The sequence below is a fragment of the Oncorhynchus masou genome, chromosome 6 (assembly GCF_036934945.1).
Source record: "Oncorhynchus masou masou isolate Uvic2021 chromosome 6, UVic_Omas_1.1, whole genome shotgun sequence".
NCBI lineage: Eukaryota > Metazoa > Chordata > Actinopteri > Salmoniformes > Salmonidae > Oncorhynchus > Oncorhynchus masou.
Window position 1 is genome coordinate 56,104,835 of NC_088217.1, and position 16,729 is coordinate 56,121,563.

General features: G+C 40.8%; 1 long non-coding RNA gene across 1 annotated transcript; it reads left to right on the plus strand.

Moving 5' to 3' along the window:
• Positions 1-13,492: 13,492 nt before the first annotated feature.
• On the plus strand, positions 13,493-14,545 carry LOC135541161 (uncharacterized). The gene is made up of 3 exons (XR_010455927.1): positions 13,493-13,588; positions 14,031-14,103; positions 14,315-14,545. It is a non-coding gene; the product is annotated as an uncharacterized LOC135541161 (long non-coding RNA).
• The last annotated feature ends 2,184 nt before the right edge of the window (positions 14,546-16,729 follow it).

Genomic DNA, 16,729 nt, shown 5'->3' on the forward strand with positions numbered 1-16,729 from the left:
AGATTTATTTATTTTTCATTCATTGCATTCCCCTCTCACATTTTCCTCTGGGTTTTTTGCAAGTGTGGCAGTTTATAGTAGAAGGAAGGAAGGCTGGCGAGGAGAGGTAGGAGACTGTTCCAAGTTTGACAGTGGTAGAAAAGTACATAAAGTAAGGTCACAACCTGTCACAGTATTTTTGACGCTTGGTGGATTGGTGTTTATTTGGGCTGTGTCATCAACTGAGGTGAATCTAGTAATTACCTGTAATGGCTGGCCAGGTAACAATTTGGTTGGGGCTCGATTTTGTTTCCGCTCAGTCAATTCAGGAAATGCATTGATATTTGATTCATGAATTGAAAAGCGAGTCCACCTAGAAAAACAATGTTCATTTTTCAACTCAATTCATGAGTTGAGTTTTAATTCATTCATTGAATTGACTGAATTGAAATGGCACTGACTCTAACCCTGTTAGAATTGACCTTAATCCTGTCCAGCCAGTAGGTGCAGAGCTCTGCTGTGTGCTGTTCGGTTGATGGCGCTGGTGGCTAAAACCTTCTGCTTTAAAACTAACGCTTCTCCAAACACTGTGGAAAGCAAACAGACAGACAATTTCTTTCAATTAGCCCAAGCAGGCCAGCCCAATAAATTTTAGTTTGTACCTTCAAACGCAGGGCCCTGTTGTGCGTCCGGGACCAAATTATGACTAATGGCTGTTGGGGAGCTGCTGAGCTGATCTTCCTCTGCTCTCTTTCTTTCTCACCTTCTCTCTCCTTCTTTCTCGTTCTCCTCGCTTCGTCTCTCTCTGTGTCTCTCTCGGTCTGTCAAATTCAGATTGCTTTATTGGCATGAAATACAATTTAATAGATATTGCTAAAGCAGTAGTTGTACAGCATTTCAGTAAATACAGTAAAATCCAATGAGGTTAATATTGTGTATATATAATAATGTATACAGTTACAACACTACTGCTGTTGTATTGTGTGATCTACAATCAATTAAATAAGGTTCTAAAAAAAGAGATGGCTAATAAATAAACAACTAAATGTACATTGATGATGGATACACTATGTATTACTTGTAAGTTACATACAATGTACAATAAATCCTTAATGGAATTAATTGACATGAGATGTATGTCCCTCGGGCTATGGCAATCGCATATCTGGCAGTAATATTTGCAGTTTCTCCCTCACCCAGAATAATTCCCTGCTTTATGTCATTATTAGTACAGTGCCTTCTGACTTATTCCACCCCCCCCCCATCTACACACAATAACTGATAATGGCAATGTTTTTAGAAAATACAGAAATATCTCATTTACATAAGTATTCACACCCCTGAGTCAATACTTTGTAGAAGCACCTTTACAGCTGTGAGTCTTCCTGGGTAAGTATAAGAGCTTTCCACACGAGGATTGTGCAACATTTGTCCATTTATTCTTTTCAAAATTCTTCCAGCTCTGTAAAACTGGTTGTTGATCATTGCTAAACAATCATTTTCAGGTCTTGCCGTAGATTTAAGTCAAAACTGTAACTGGCCCACTCAGGAACATTTGCTGTATTCTCGGTAAGCAACTCCAGTGTAGATTTGGCCTTGTGTTTTAGGTTATTATCCTGCTAAAAGGTGAATTCATCTCCCAGTGTCTGGTGGAAAGCATACCCCTAACATGATGCAGCCAGCATTATGCTTAGAAATATGGAGAGCGGTAGGGTACTAGGGATTAACTAGCCCTGCCCCCTGTAATTCACATTAAAACCACAAGATGTTACCAAGTTATTTTCCCAGCACTTTCCCTGGCTGCCACTGCTCTTGCTCAACAACAAAATATCCTGTCTCATCACAACTTTTGGAGATAATTCAACTAAACAATTTTATGGTACTGTAAGTGGATGAAAAAAATTGACATTTTGAAAAAGTTGTGGATATATTCCAATGAAGTTAGATATATAGTTATTTTTTAAATATACAAGTAAGAAAGCCTTAAAATAAATAATCCACTTGTTTAGAGAGAGAAATTTAGATAATTTGAGTAAAGTAGTAATATGTTGGATGAGTGTGTTGGGGGCAACTCGCCCACCCAACTGGCCCTTGGGGTCTAGTTATCCCTTTATCGTTATGAATGTGTTTCTACCTGTCATTTAGACAATGACTAGCCTAGTTAGCGCATGTTTATGCTAATTGCGAGCTAGAAACTTCACTAGCAGTAAATGCTAGCCAGCTAGCTAGTTAGCATAAGCTGCTAGGAGTGCTAGTTAGCAACCTTTACTACCAGATCGTCTGAGGTGAAATACATTAAAATGATAATGTAACTTAATTGCAGTTGTAAATGTTTCCACTAGTGACTGATAATTGTAAAGCTAATGTTCCTTTATAGCTTTTTATATATTTTACACATCAATTTGTGTCATATAGCTAGATACGTTTTTAAGAGAGAGTTTTTCAATTGGCATCTCTTCCCCTGTTTTCAGTTACAGGTGGGGACTGGATTAGGTGTGAGCAGTGCAGGAGGTGGGCTCATGATTTGTGCTCCAATTCGACTGAGAATACCTTTATTTGTGACCTATGTAACCATTAGAATTGTGCAGTAGCAGAGTGTGAGAGAGTTACCACATCAAAGTCACACTGAATTATTTAAGTTATTGTTATTACATGTTATATTCCTATGTTATTTAAGTTATATTCCAATGACTATAATTTTTCTATGAATTAAAAACAACTTTTGAAAACATTTTGCACCTGAATGTAATTTTAAAAATTGCTGGGATTTAAAATCTTGTATTATTCAAATAATACATTATGTGCAATTGCACTACATATTAAAAAGAAAAAGGAACAACAAAGAAAATGAAAGTGCAAGTGAGTTAAAGAGACTTTTAAGTATTACCTACTAAAGAATTTCTAAATGAAAAGGATTAAATGTATTTTAACACAGTAATAATTGCCATTTGATATTATGGGGTATTTTGTGTAGCTCAGTGACAAAAAAAAATCTCAATTGAATCCGTTTTAAATTCGGGCTGTAACAACATGTTGAAAAAGTCTATTGGTGTGAATACTTTCTGAATGCACTGTAAATACACAGAAGTTGGGAATTGATTGCGATGTTTTTTTTTCTCTCTCTCTCCTTCCCTCCCTCCCTCTACCTCTATCTATACAATACCAGTCAAAAGGTTGGACACACCTACTTATTCAAGGGTTTTCCTTTATTTTCACTATTTTCTACATTGTAAAAAAAAGTGTTGAACAAGTTGTGTTGTGGCAAGGTAGGGATGGTATGCAGGAGATAGCCCTTTCATTGTTCTTGAAATTTTCCAGATTGACTGACCTTCATGTCTTAGAGTAATGATGGACTGTCATTTCTCTTTGTTTATTTGAGCTGTTCTTGCCATAATATTGACTTGGTCCATATTATGGTCTTTTACAAAATTGGGATATCTTCTGTACACCAACCCTACCTTGTCACAACACAACTGATTGGCTCAAACGCATAAAGAATGAAAGAAATGAACTTTTAACAAGGCACACCTGTTAATTGAAATGCATTCCAGGTGACTACTCGTGAAGCTGGTTGAGAGAATTCCAAGAGTATGTAAAGCAAGTCAAAGAAAGGGTGGCTATATATTTAGATTTTTTGAAGGGGTTACTACATGATTCCATGTGTTATTTCATAGTTTATGTTTTCACTATTATTCTACAATGCAGAAAATAGTAAAAAATAAAGAAAAACCTTGGAATGAGTAGGCGTGTCCAAATGTTTGACTGGCACTATATATATCTGTCTCTCTGTCTTGGAGCATAAAGACTTTCTCTGTCTTGGAGGGTAAAGTCCCGAAATGGCGCCCTATTCCCTATATAGTGCACTAAAGTTGAGTTAGGCCATGGAATACCGTGCCATCTAGGTTGTACACTTGTTTAAGATGGATGGAAGCGTATATTATTCAGTGTATTCATATTTTAGGGCTGAGCTGCATATCTGATTCACTGCTGTCATTTTTCTTCCCATGGATTTCTTAGTCACACCACTCCACATAGTGATTTCTCTGGTATACTGTAGATATTGACCGGTTTCAGTTTGAATGAGAAGTATATTTCACACGCTAAGGCCCCTCGTCTCCAAAGAACATAATTATAATGTCAATAATAATCATAAAGATGAATAATGCAGAGGTTGTCGCTATGATACAATTTTTGTGTCCCAAATGCCACCCTATTCCTTTTATAGTGCACTAGGGGCCCAAAGGGCTCTGGTCAAAAGTATTGCACTATATAGGTAATAGGGTGCCATTTGGGACGAACACTGGAAAAACCGTAGGCCATGCAGATGGTTGATTGAGGAAGAAACACTGTTTCTCTGCCATGGAAAGATATATATTATTTACAAGTGTGTGAAGCAGGAAGAAATAGATTTTGCAATACAGAACTCAAAGAGAATTATAGATAGCTAGCTGGACCACTATGATTTGCCCCCTACTCTACTTTATTTCTATTGCTGATGTTCCCCACGGTTTTAGGAAGGAGATTTAAAGGCGGGTGAATAGTGTGTAGGGTAATTCTAAACTTTGTAAAGAGACACCACACAATGGTTATGTAAACACTTCTGTGCAGACAAACTCTTCAAAAACATGTTGTATCGCAACCGTTGTGTCAAATGCGTTGTTCATCACTTGTACAACCTGTGTGTTTTGGGAGAGAGATAGAAAGGAAGACACACTCCCTACAGACTCCCTATAATAACAGCACAACACGACACATAAACTACACGCATCAGAGAGTACCTTTTATTAAAATATTATTTTTATGTCTGCATGCTTCGGGGGCATGGAAATGAGAGCCCTACATTCAACCCATCAATACGGCAGCAGCGTAGCGCAGCGTAACAGCGATGTATTTCTTTTTTAGATCCCCAATCAGATTTGGTTGCTGCTCCCTGCGGGCACTTATACCAGTCAGCCACAAAGGAGTGGTCCCTGCCAGGCTGACAAACACTACAATCCCTCAGAGAGAGAGGGGGGGTATAGAGAGAGAGAGCGGGTGGGGGGGTAGGAGGATAAAGAGAAGTCTGAGAGAGACACTAATATTATTTCTCACGCTAATATTACAGTCCCCTTTTAAAAACAAAAAAAGAGAGAAAAAACAAGGGTGGAGAGAAGGGTAAGGTGATTTTTTTTTACATTCAGCATCACTCCATCAAGGGAAAGATAGTTGTATTTCTAACAAAGATATCTACATATATTTCAGGATGTTGTGTATCCCTGGAAATAATCAGAAGTCATGTAAGTATTACAGTTCCCCCAAAAAACATGGTCTATTGGCACAACTAGGGTAAGTTAAGCCGTGAGACTGGGTAAGTTAAGCATCATTAAACCTCTAACGCAATACATTCATTTGACTTGGTGAAAAGCGTTTTTTGGGGGGGCTTGACTTACTACCACTTTTTCCATGTGGTTTCTTCCTTCACAGACTCCATGAAATGATTCCCCCTTCCTAAATATTTGGTGAAATTATACATTTGTGTCACGACTTCCGCCGAGGTTGGCTCTCCTGCCCATTCGGGCGGTGCTCGGCGGTCGTCGTCACCGTCCTATTAGCCACTACTGATCCCTTTTTCGTGTATCTGTTGGTTTTGTCTAATTGGTTTCACCTGTGTGTTGTTTAGTTAATTAGTGTCTGTATTTAATGTAGGTTGTCCCGCCCTTGTTTTTTGCGGGATTGTTTATTTTGTCATTTCGTTTTGTCTGTCGGTGTTTGCTGTTTGTTTTTTCTCCGGTTAGTCTTTATCCTGTTTTGGATATTTCACCCTGTCTGTATTTGGGTTGACTGTTGTTTGTTTTTTGTTCACCGGAGAATAAACGTTATTATCGCATTCTGCTCTCTGCGCCTGATTCCACCCACCTTGACTAGACGTGACAATTTGTGTATGATTTCCTAGAAACAAGGGTGGCTCAACTTAACCCTTAGGTTCAACTTAACCAACTCTCCCCTAATTCTTTGTAATTATTTTTTTTAATTAAAGCCATTGTCACACCTGCAGGTAATTCCATTATGGTTCTGCAGTTAAAATTAAGGATTCATGAAGGCAGCATACAGAAAGAGACTGCTATTATTTCCTCTAATATTCAGATATTATGCTTGCTGATATTGGCACATTTTGTAGAATTTTTGTTTCTTTTACAAGGATTTATTCATATCTCCATCCCTGAATTAAAGTGTTCAGCAAGCATGTAGTCAACAAAATAACAACAATCTCAACATAAAGGTATAATCCTCCATCTCCAAAATTGTCAAGATTCCACATCCCCAACACTAAATCAACACTGCAGGATAACGCCTCACTAAAATGACTTCTTTTGTAAATAAACGACATATACCAAAGTATGTGGACACCCGATCAAATGAGTGGATTTGGCTATTTCAGCCAGCTGAAAGGTGTATCAAATTGAGCACACAGCCATGCAATGTACATATACAAACATTGGCAGTAGAATGGCCTTACTGAAGAGCTCAGTGACTTTCAACGTGGCACCGTCATAAAATGCTACCCAAAGCTTGTCGCCATTGGACTCTGGAGCAGTGGAAACGTGTTCTCTGGAGGGATAAATCCAGGGGCACAACTTTCACTGGGGGGAAACATCCACTCCCACTTTCTGAAATTGCATTTTTGTCCCCCCCCCCGATGTCGTATCATTGGAATGTGATAGAAAACGAGGCAACGGTGTGCTTTAGGACCATGCGAACGCCTCCAAGTGGTCGGGTAGGTTGTTTGGAGGGTTGATCAAACTGGATTAAAAAATGCATCTGCTCTCCTCTTCTAAAACCAAAGTTACGCCCCTGGATGAATCACGCTTCACCATCTGTCAGGCCGACAGACTAATCTGGGTTTGGTGGATGCCTGGAGAAAGCTACCTGCCCCAATGCATAGTGCCAACTGTAACGTTTGGTGGAGGAGGAATAATGTCTGCGGCTGTTTGTCATGGTTCGGGCTAGGCCCCTTAGTTCCAGTGGAAGGACATGTTAGTGCTACAGCATACAATGGCATTCTAGACAATTATGTGCTTCCAACATTGTGGCAACAGTTTGGGGTAGGTCCTTCCTGTTTCAGCATGACAAACTGAACAAGTTCCACAGACATGTTACTAACAGAAATGGAATAATGTGTCCCTGAACAAAGGGGGGGGGTCAAAAAGTAACAGTCATTATCTGGTGGGGCCACCTGCTGCAGTGCATCTCCTCCTCATTGACTGCACCAGATTTGCCAGTTCTTGCTGTGAGACGTTACCCACTTTTCCACCAAGGTACCTGCAAGTTTCCGGACATTTCTGGGGGGAATGGCCCTAGCCCTCACCCTCTGATCAACAGGTCCCAGACGTGCTCAATGGGATTGTAATTTATTTTATTTATTTTACCAGGCAAGTCAGTTGAGAACAAATTCTTATTTTCAATGACAGCCTGGGAACAGTGGGTTAACTGCCTGTTCAGGGGCAGAACGGCAGATTTGTACCTTGTCAGCTCGGGGGTTTGAACTCGCAACCTTCCGGTTACTAGTCCGACGCTCTAACCACTAGGCTACCCTGCCGCCCCTAGAAACATCCGGGCTCTTCGCTGGCCATGGCAGAACACTGACCATGACAGAGCAACCACTTCCAAATCGATCCTGCTCCATAGTACAGGCCTCGGTGTAACGCAAATCTGACCATCACCCCTGGTGAGACAAAATCGCGACTCGTCAGTGAAGAGCACTTTTTGCCAGTCCTGTCTGGTCCAGCGATGATGGGTTTGTGCCCATAGGCAATGTTGTTGCCGGTGATGTCTGGTGAGGATCTGCCTTACAACAGGCCTACAAGCCCTCAGTCCAGCATATCTCAGCCTATTGTGGACAGTCTGGGCACTGGTGGAGGGATTGTGCATTCCTGTGTAACTCAGGCAGTTGTTGTTGCCATCCTGTACCTGTCCCGCTGGTGTGATGTTAGGATGTACCGATCCTGTGCAGGTGTTGTTACACACGGTCTGCCACTGCGAGGATGATCAGCTGTCCGTCCTGTCTCCCTGTAGCACTGTCTTAGGCGTCTCACAGTACGGACATTGCAATTTATTGCCCTGGCCGCATCTGCAGTCCTCATGCCTCCTTGCAGCATGCTTAAGGCACATTCACCCAGATGAGCAGGGACCCTGGGCATCTTTCTTTTGGTGTTTTTCAGAGTCAGTAGAAAGGCCTCTTTAGTGTCCTAAGTTTTCATAACAGTGCCCTTAATTGCCTACCTGTAAGCTGTTAGTGTGTTAACAACCGTTCCACAGGTGCATGTTCATTAATTGTTTATGGTTCATTGAACAAGCATTGGAAACAGTGTTTAAACCCTTTACAATGAAGGTCTGTGAAGTTATTTGGATTTTTACGAATAATCTTTGAGGACAGGGTCCTGAGAAAGGGACATTTCTTTTTTTGCTGAGTTTAGTTAGTGGATTAAATAAATAACAGTCATCGGATTAATGAATATAAAGTCACAACATATTTATTGGAGCCCCCATGCGAGAAATCTAAAACAAAATTAGGCCTTGCTGTTTAATTCAGTCTATATGAATTGTGTAGCAGATTACGTTATACACCAATAAAGTGTAGGTAGGATTATCGTTGAGAGTGACTGTGTGTGTTTCCATTTGACCAAGATACTAGAAAGATTGCCTCTGGTGTTGCATACTGAGTCAGAGTGAGCAGACTCAGCGAGTATTAATTCCTAGAGCTAGGACATATTGGCCAGCCAAGGAAATTTGAGAAGATATATTTGTTGGCCAAAGCAAAACATTATCTCTCTGTCTATCGTGCTTAAAAAACGTGAAAAGACCCAGTAAATATTTATTTGTTATTGCGTGTTCTAGTAACATTGCTGGCAAAGAAACGCTGATTGGGTTGAAATTGACAGGTCAATAGTAAACCCCTGGTCTCGTATTGAAGAGGACCCTGTGTGACAGCAAGTTAACATTCCTGTACAACAACGGCTAACTTTGCATTCAGCCTTAAGCTAACTTGTTATGGCTGGGGGCAGTATTGAGTAGCTTGGATGAATAAGGTGCCCAGAGTAAACTGTCTGCTACTCAGGCCCAGTTGCTAATATATGCATTAGATTTGGATAGCACTCTGAAGTTTCTAAAACTGTTTGAATGATGTCTGTGAGTACAACAGAACTCATATGGCAGGCAAAAAACCTGAGGATTCATTGCCTATCGAATACACAGTGTCTATGGGGTCATATTTCACTTCCTAAGGCTTCCACTAGATGTCAACAGTCTTTAGAACCTTGTTTGATGTTTCTACTGTGAAGTGGGGGCGAATGAGAGGGGAATGAATCAGAGGTCTGCCAGAGAGGCATGAGCTGACCACGCGCAGTCATGTGATAGTTAGCTTGCGTTCCATTGCAATTCTACAGACAAAGGAATTTTGTTCATCTTTCAGGGTGAAACCCTGTGTCTTGGGTGATGGAAGTCCCACCTCTGCTGGAATCCTTTGTGAGTTCAGCTTTCAGGGATAAGTGACGCCTTGTGGTGAAGAATTGGCAGTATTTTTATGTGGAAAAATAATCCATTGTGAGAACCAACTTCTTCTCACATTTGTAACAGCTGGTTACACTTTAAGAATATCCAACCCATCTCAACTGATAGGATATCATTGTCTGATTCTATTTAACAAGGAAGTTAATTTGGCAAACAATTGCGCCTTCTTCACCACACTGCCTCTGGTTGGACCATTTCAGTTTGTCCATGATGTGTACTCTAACTTTTTACCTTCTCCACTACTGTCCCGTCAAATGTGGATAGGGGGGTGCATCGTCTGTGGACCTATAGGGGTGGAAAGTAAATTGAAGTGGGTCTAGGGTGACAGGTAAGGTGGAGGTGATATGATCCTGACTAGTTTCTCAAAGCACTTCATGATGAAATAAGTGAGTGCCACGGGGTGACAGTTATTTGGTTCAGTTATCTTTGTATTCTTGGGTACAGGAACAATGGTGGAAATCTTCAAGCCTGTGGGGACAACAGACTGGGATAGGGAGCGATTGGTCTGCGCATGCTCTGAGGACGCGGCTGGGGATGCTGTCAGGGCCGGCAGCCTTCCGAGGGTTAACACGTTTACATTTCTTACTCACGTCGGCCATGGAGAAGGCAAGCCCACAGTCCTTGGTAGTGGGCCATATCGGTGGCTCTGTAGTATCCTCAAAGCAGGGCAAAGAAGGTGTTTAGTTTATCTGGGAGCAAGATGTCGGTATCCGTGACATGGCTGGTTTTCGTTTAATAGCCCGTGATCGTATGTAGACCCTGCCTCATGCGTCTCGTGTCTGAGCCTTTGAATCGCGACTCCACTGTGTTTCTGTACTCACATGTTGCTTGTTTGATTGCATTGTGGAGGGAATAACTATACTGTTTGTATTCGGCCATATTCGCCTTTCTATGGTTAACTGCAGTGGTTCGCGCTTTCAGTTTTGCACGAATGCCGCCATCTATCCACAGTTGCTGGTTAGGGTAGGTTTTAATAGTCACAGTGGGTAAAACATCTCCTATACACTTTATAAACTCACTCACCGAATCAGCGTATATGTCAATGTGGCTTCCTGGAACATATCCCAGTCCATGTGATCAAAACAATCTAGAAACTTGGATTCCGATTGGTCAGAACAGTGTTGAATAGTTCTTAGCACGGGTGCTTCCTGTTTGAGTTTCTTTCTATAGGAAGGGATGAGCAAAATGGAGTCATTGTCAGATTTGCCGAAAAGAGGGCGGGGGAAGGCCTTGTATGCATCGAGGTAGTTAGAGTAACAGTGGTACAGTGTTTTTCCAGTGCGAGTGCTACAGAGTGCTACAGACGATATGCTGATTGAATTTAGGTAGCCTTGTTCTCAAATTAGCTATGTTAAAGTCCCCAACTACAATAAATGCAGCCTCAGGATATATGGTTTCCAGTTAGCATAAAGTCGATTGAAGTTCCTTGATGGCCGTCGTGGTATCGGCTTGAGGGGGGGATATACGCGACTGTGACAATAACGGAAGATAATTCTCTTGGGAGATAATACGGTCAGCATTTGATTGTGAGGAATTCTAGGTTAGATGAACAAAAGGAATTCAGTTCCTGTATATTGTTACAATTACACAATGAGTCGTTAATCATGAAAACCCCTGACCTTCTTCTTTTCAGAGAGATGGTTTTTCCTGTCGGCGCGGCTTCTACTACAGCAAGAGAGCCATGTTTCCCTGAAAAAGAGTATGTTACAATCCCTGATGTCTCTTTGGAAAGCAACCCTTGTCCTAATTATGTCTACCTTGTTGTCTAGGGACTGGACATTATCGAGTAATATACTCAGAAGCGGTGGGTGGTGTGTGCGCCTCTGAAGCATGACCAGAAGACAACTATCAGAGGGGGTGGTCCCCATTCTCACATTAATTAGTGAACCTTCACCTGTAGAATGATTGATTGCAGACCTCAGCAGCGATATAAACCCAAACTATGCCATAAGCAAGAAAACAGCAGAAATGGTAAAATACCTGGTAAAGGTTATCTCCAGTTTAGCCCTGGTGTTTGGCCACAAGCAGAGATCGACATCAGTCCAGTACCACAGTGCACAGCAGAAGCAAGAAATGGTTGCCATGAAGGGACAGGTGGACAGAACCGGGAAACTAATGACAAAAGCAGAAAAGGGAAAAATATTGCTAGCCTTGGAACTGCATTTGAAAACTGAACAATTAAAAGTAATGGCAAAAACGTATGATGACGAACGAGCACAAACTCTTCAACAAAATCATCTTCTACAGGAACAACACGATTTAGCCAAAACTAAACACGACGAAGTCCACGCAAAACTAGATAAATCTGACGAGTTACCTACAAACGGGCACACAACTTGATAACATGCATGCAGTTTTGATGAACAACACTCAAAGCAATAATGTTCTAGTCCAAATGCTGCAGACCAAAGACAATAAATTAATGAACACAATGACCAAGTTGGATGAAAAAATAGTGGAACTCATTGAAGTCATTGATCAAATGATTGATGAGAGAAAAAGGGAAAAATGCATCTCTCATCACAGAATCTCTCGTTCCTCACTCAAGACCTCTACCTGCAAACCATGACATATAAGTGCTGTAATGATATGTTTTTTGGTTCGTAAGGACAGCGTAGCTAACAAATTGTCAGCCAACATAACGTGTAAGGTAACTTATTTGAAAAGTCATTACTTTATTACATTGAGTAGCAAGCTACCCCTTGGTCATGAGGGCAAATCTGGTCTGTGATAGGAGGGGGGTTTTTCACACCTAGCTCGACTATTAGACTATTCTATAGTGAAGCTTGAGTAGTCTATTGTTCAGCTATTGTTGTTGTTCCAATCTTGTTCCTTTCCCTCCTCCACGTGTCATCATTCTGCACCTGAGTGGCATGCTTGTGGGCCTGCTGGCAGGATATGGCATCATCTTCGGTTGTGTGTCAAGAATTCTGCATACAGTAGCACGTTTGTATGAAGGTGTGGTTATTCGCAGGCTAATTTTTTATTTAACATTTTTATTTAACCTTTATTGAACTAGGCAAGTCAGTTAAGAACAAATTCTTATTTACAATGACGGCCTACCCCGGCCAAACCCCGACGACGCTGGGCCAATTGTGCGCCGCCCTAAGGAACTCATATGCTATGGAGGTATATTTGTGTCTTTTTGTCGCGAGCAAAACGTTTTATTATTTTCAATCAAAAGTAATTGTTCTGAGAGCAACTTTTTTCTGAGAAAGGAAGTCATAGCAGACACCTACGAGAAGGACTGTGTGATGATGGCTCTTCAGGTAAGCAGCACTGGGCGTTCTTCCATCCAACTTTTACATAGCTAGTAGTTAGCTCCTATGATTCAGTGTCGGTTCATAACATTCTACTATATTACATACATACACATACACACACACACACACACACACACACACACACACACACACACACACACACACACACACACACACACACACACACACACACACACACACACACACACACATACATACATACATACATACATACATACATACATACATACAGTAGAATGATAAATCATGCAATTATTATTCTCAAGCTAACCAAAAGCATTTAGCTACGATTGCCTGTCCTCGCCATTTTCAGATGAATTAATCTAATTTTCTTTCATGGCAACTCATAAGCAGGCCATTTCATATTTGTTTCATAGTCGATATATAATCATATTTCATGACAGCATAACGGTTAGCTTTTTTACAGAAGGATGAAAGAACACAATATGTTTGTCACAAAGAGTTAGGGAGTCTTTGCAGCGTGTAGATGGTGCAGGTATCATTGCATATTTCCCATCACACAATGAACAACCACAATACCAGTCTGGTGTTAAGCTTTCTGTTCTGTATTGACGTATCCTGAAAATGACATCTGCTGCTTTAGATTGAACGGTCATATCTCAGTTATTGTTTCCATATCTACAAAAAATAAGCTATTTTCTTTACTTTCAGAGAGTGAGCTGATCAAGGGGTCAAAAATGTAGTTATTGCCAGATGTTCACTGTCTGAGGAACAGGCAGTGGAAGTTTTATTGCTGGCAAAAGTGTCCATAACCAGAGGTAATTAAACTGTTCTGTTATTTTTCTCTCTTCATCTCTGCCTGTCTTGTACATGGAACCTGTCTAACGTGCATTAATTTAAAAAAATGTAAGATGTCAGCTGCTCATTTTCAGAATTACACCACATAAACACAGCCATTTTCACTGGACTATCTGTTGCTGCCAAGTCATGATTTCCCTGGGGGTTAGCCTTGCAATAACCAAGTGGTGAGACACATAGCACTCTATATTTAAATGTTTCAGGTACACTCCGATAGGTGTCTGCGTCACCTACAGTATCTTCTATTGACATTATCATCTATTGTTTGTCCTCATGTGTCTGTTTTTCAGCATAAAGTACTCTGTAGCCACTTAGTGTGGACACCAGGTGAGACCACACACACACTATAACAGTCTCTCTTATTCACTTCATCCCTCTCTCCCTTCTCCCTAAATCTTCTAGGTTATATCAGCTGCTTTGGTGAAACCCTCCCGCATCTGAACTGGCTGACACAGAGGGCACAGCATGTTCATAGGTGAGAGGTCACTTGGTCGGGTCAACAGAAAGTATTATTAAAGCGATGCTTTACTTTGAAATACAGACAGAGATCTAGTAGTCCCAGAGTTAATGATCCAAGGTCAGTTTTGCATTTCACCTCCTGATGATTATGATGACTGACCGTGTTAGAATAAAAAAAACAAGGCTTAATCATGCTCTCTCTCAATCTATCTGTCTCTCGTCTGCAGGTATGTTTTGATGTGAGAGAGGAAGCCAGTCCCGTCATCGCCACCTCACCCGCTCTTAAGATAACCTTCGGGCCAACTGGGGGACCAAGGCTGGTTAGGAGACACCGCAATTGTGATGAACTGAGAGAATATTAGGGTAGCACTGTAATTCATTAATCATATGCTGTCTGCCGCTGTTCTTACCTCTTTACCTTTCTGTCTTCTACACCTCTCGCCCCACCTCGTCTTTCATCCTCGTTTTATTTATAATATAATATTACACTTGTCGTAATTACAATTTATGTATTTATAACACCTGGATAATGAACTTCTTTCAAGGAAGAGCTTCACATTCTCCACTGGTTGAAATTAAGTATCTCATTGAAATACTATCCTGTGTCCTCAAATTAATGCAGATGAAGGGAGTTAGATATGCATAGTTTTTTTTCTGTGTATATGAATTACAAGTCAGACTTTACTTAAATCATGATTATAGTCTATTGCATAGTTACAATGTGTAATCACTGATGTCCCAGGAGCAGGATGGGTAAACACTGTTGAAGTGTAGAATTGTAATACATACATGCAGACACAGCATCGTTCAAATAATGGAGATTGATATGACTGAAAAATAATGTGTAAGAGATTCATACCTGAACCGCACCTATATTTGCCAAGGAAGAGTACATAATCAGTGAATATATTCAATGTACAGGCTACAATGTGGGAATCTCATATGTGGTAGTAACTACAGTACATGTATATAGGACAATAAAGTTATTATATTCTACTCTATCCATAGGCTTCATTAATTCCATTCAGACTTGAAGTTGATACAACAACTATGATAGCTGAGGTTCATAGATAGGTTCTGAACTAATATTCATACCAAACGTTTTAGGGTCCATACACAGATTGGCTACACACTGTAGCTAGCTACAATGCCTTGCGAAAGTATTCGGCCCCCTTGAACTTTGCGACCTTTTGCCACATTTCAGGCTTCAAACATAAAGATATAAAACTGTATTTTTTTGTGAAGAATCAACAACAAGTGGGACACAATCATGAAGTGGAACGACATTTATTGGATATTTCAAACTTTTTTAACAAATCAAAAACTGCAAAATTGGGCGTGCAAAATTATTCAGCACCCTTAAGTTAATACTTTGTAGCGCCACCTTTTGCTGCAATTACAGCTGTAAGTCGCTTGGGGTTTGTCTCTATCAGTTTTGCACATCGAGAGACTGACATTTTTTCCCATTCCTCCTTGCAAAACAGCTCGAGCTCAGTGAGGTTGGATGGAGAGCATTTGTGAACAGCAGTTTTCAGTTCTTTCCACAGATTCTCGATTGGATTCAGGTCTGGACTTTGACTTGGCCATTCCAACACCTGGATATGTTTATTTTTGAACCATTCCATTGTAGATTTTGCTTTATGTTTTGGATCATTGTCTTGTTGGAAGACAAATCTCTGTCCCAGTGTCAGGTCTTTTGCAGACTCCATCAGGTTTTCTTCCAGAATGGTCCTGTATTTGGCTCCATCCATCTTCCCATCAATTTTAACCATCTTCCCTGTCCCTGCTGAAGAAAAGCAGGCCCAAACCATGATGCTGCCACCACCATGTTTGACAGTGGGTATGGTGTGTTCAGGGTGATGAGCTGTGTTGCTTTTACGCCAAACATAACGTTTTGCATTGTTGCCAAAAAGTTCAATTTTGGTTTCATCTGACCAGAGCACCTTCTTCCACATGTTTGGTGTGTCTCCCAGGTGGCTTGTGGCAAACTTTAAACAACACTTTTTATGGATATCTTTAAGAAATGGCTTTCTTCTTGCCACTGTTCCATAAAGGCCAGATTTGTGCAATATACAACTGATTGTTGTCCTATGGACAGAGTCTCCCACCTCAGCTGTAGATCTCTGCAGTTCATCCAGAGTGATCATGGGCCTCTTGGCTGCATCTCTGATCAGTCTTCTCCTTGTATGAGCTGAAAGTTTAGAGGGACGGCCAGGTCTTGGTAGATTTGCAGTGGTCTGATACTCCTTCCATTTCAATATTATCGCTTGCACAGTGCTCCTTGGGATGTTTAAAGCTTGGGAAATCTTTTTGTATCCAAATCCGGCTTTAAACTTCTTCACAACAGTATCTCGGACCTGCCTGGTGTGTTCCTTGTTCTTCATGATGCTCTCTGCGCTTTTAACGGACCTCTGAGACTATCACAGTGCAGGTGCATTTATACGGAGACTTGATTACACACAGGTGGATTGTATTTATCATCATTAGTCATTTAGGTCAACATTGGATCATTCAGAGATCCTCACTGAACTTCTGGAGAGAGTTTGCTGCACTGAAAGTAAAGGGGCTGAATAATTTTGCACGCCCAATTTTTCAGTTTTTGATTTGTTAAAAAGTTTGAAATATCCAATAAATGTCGTTCC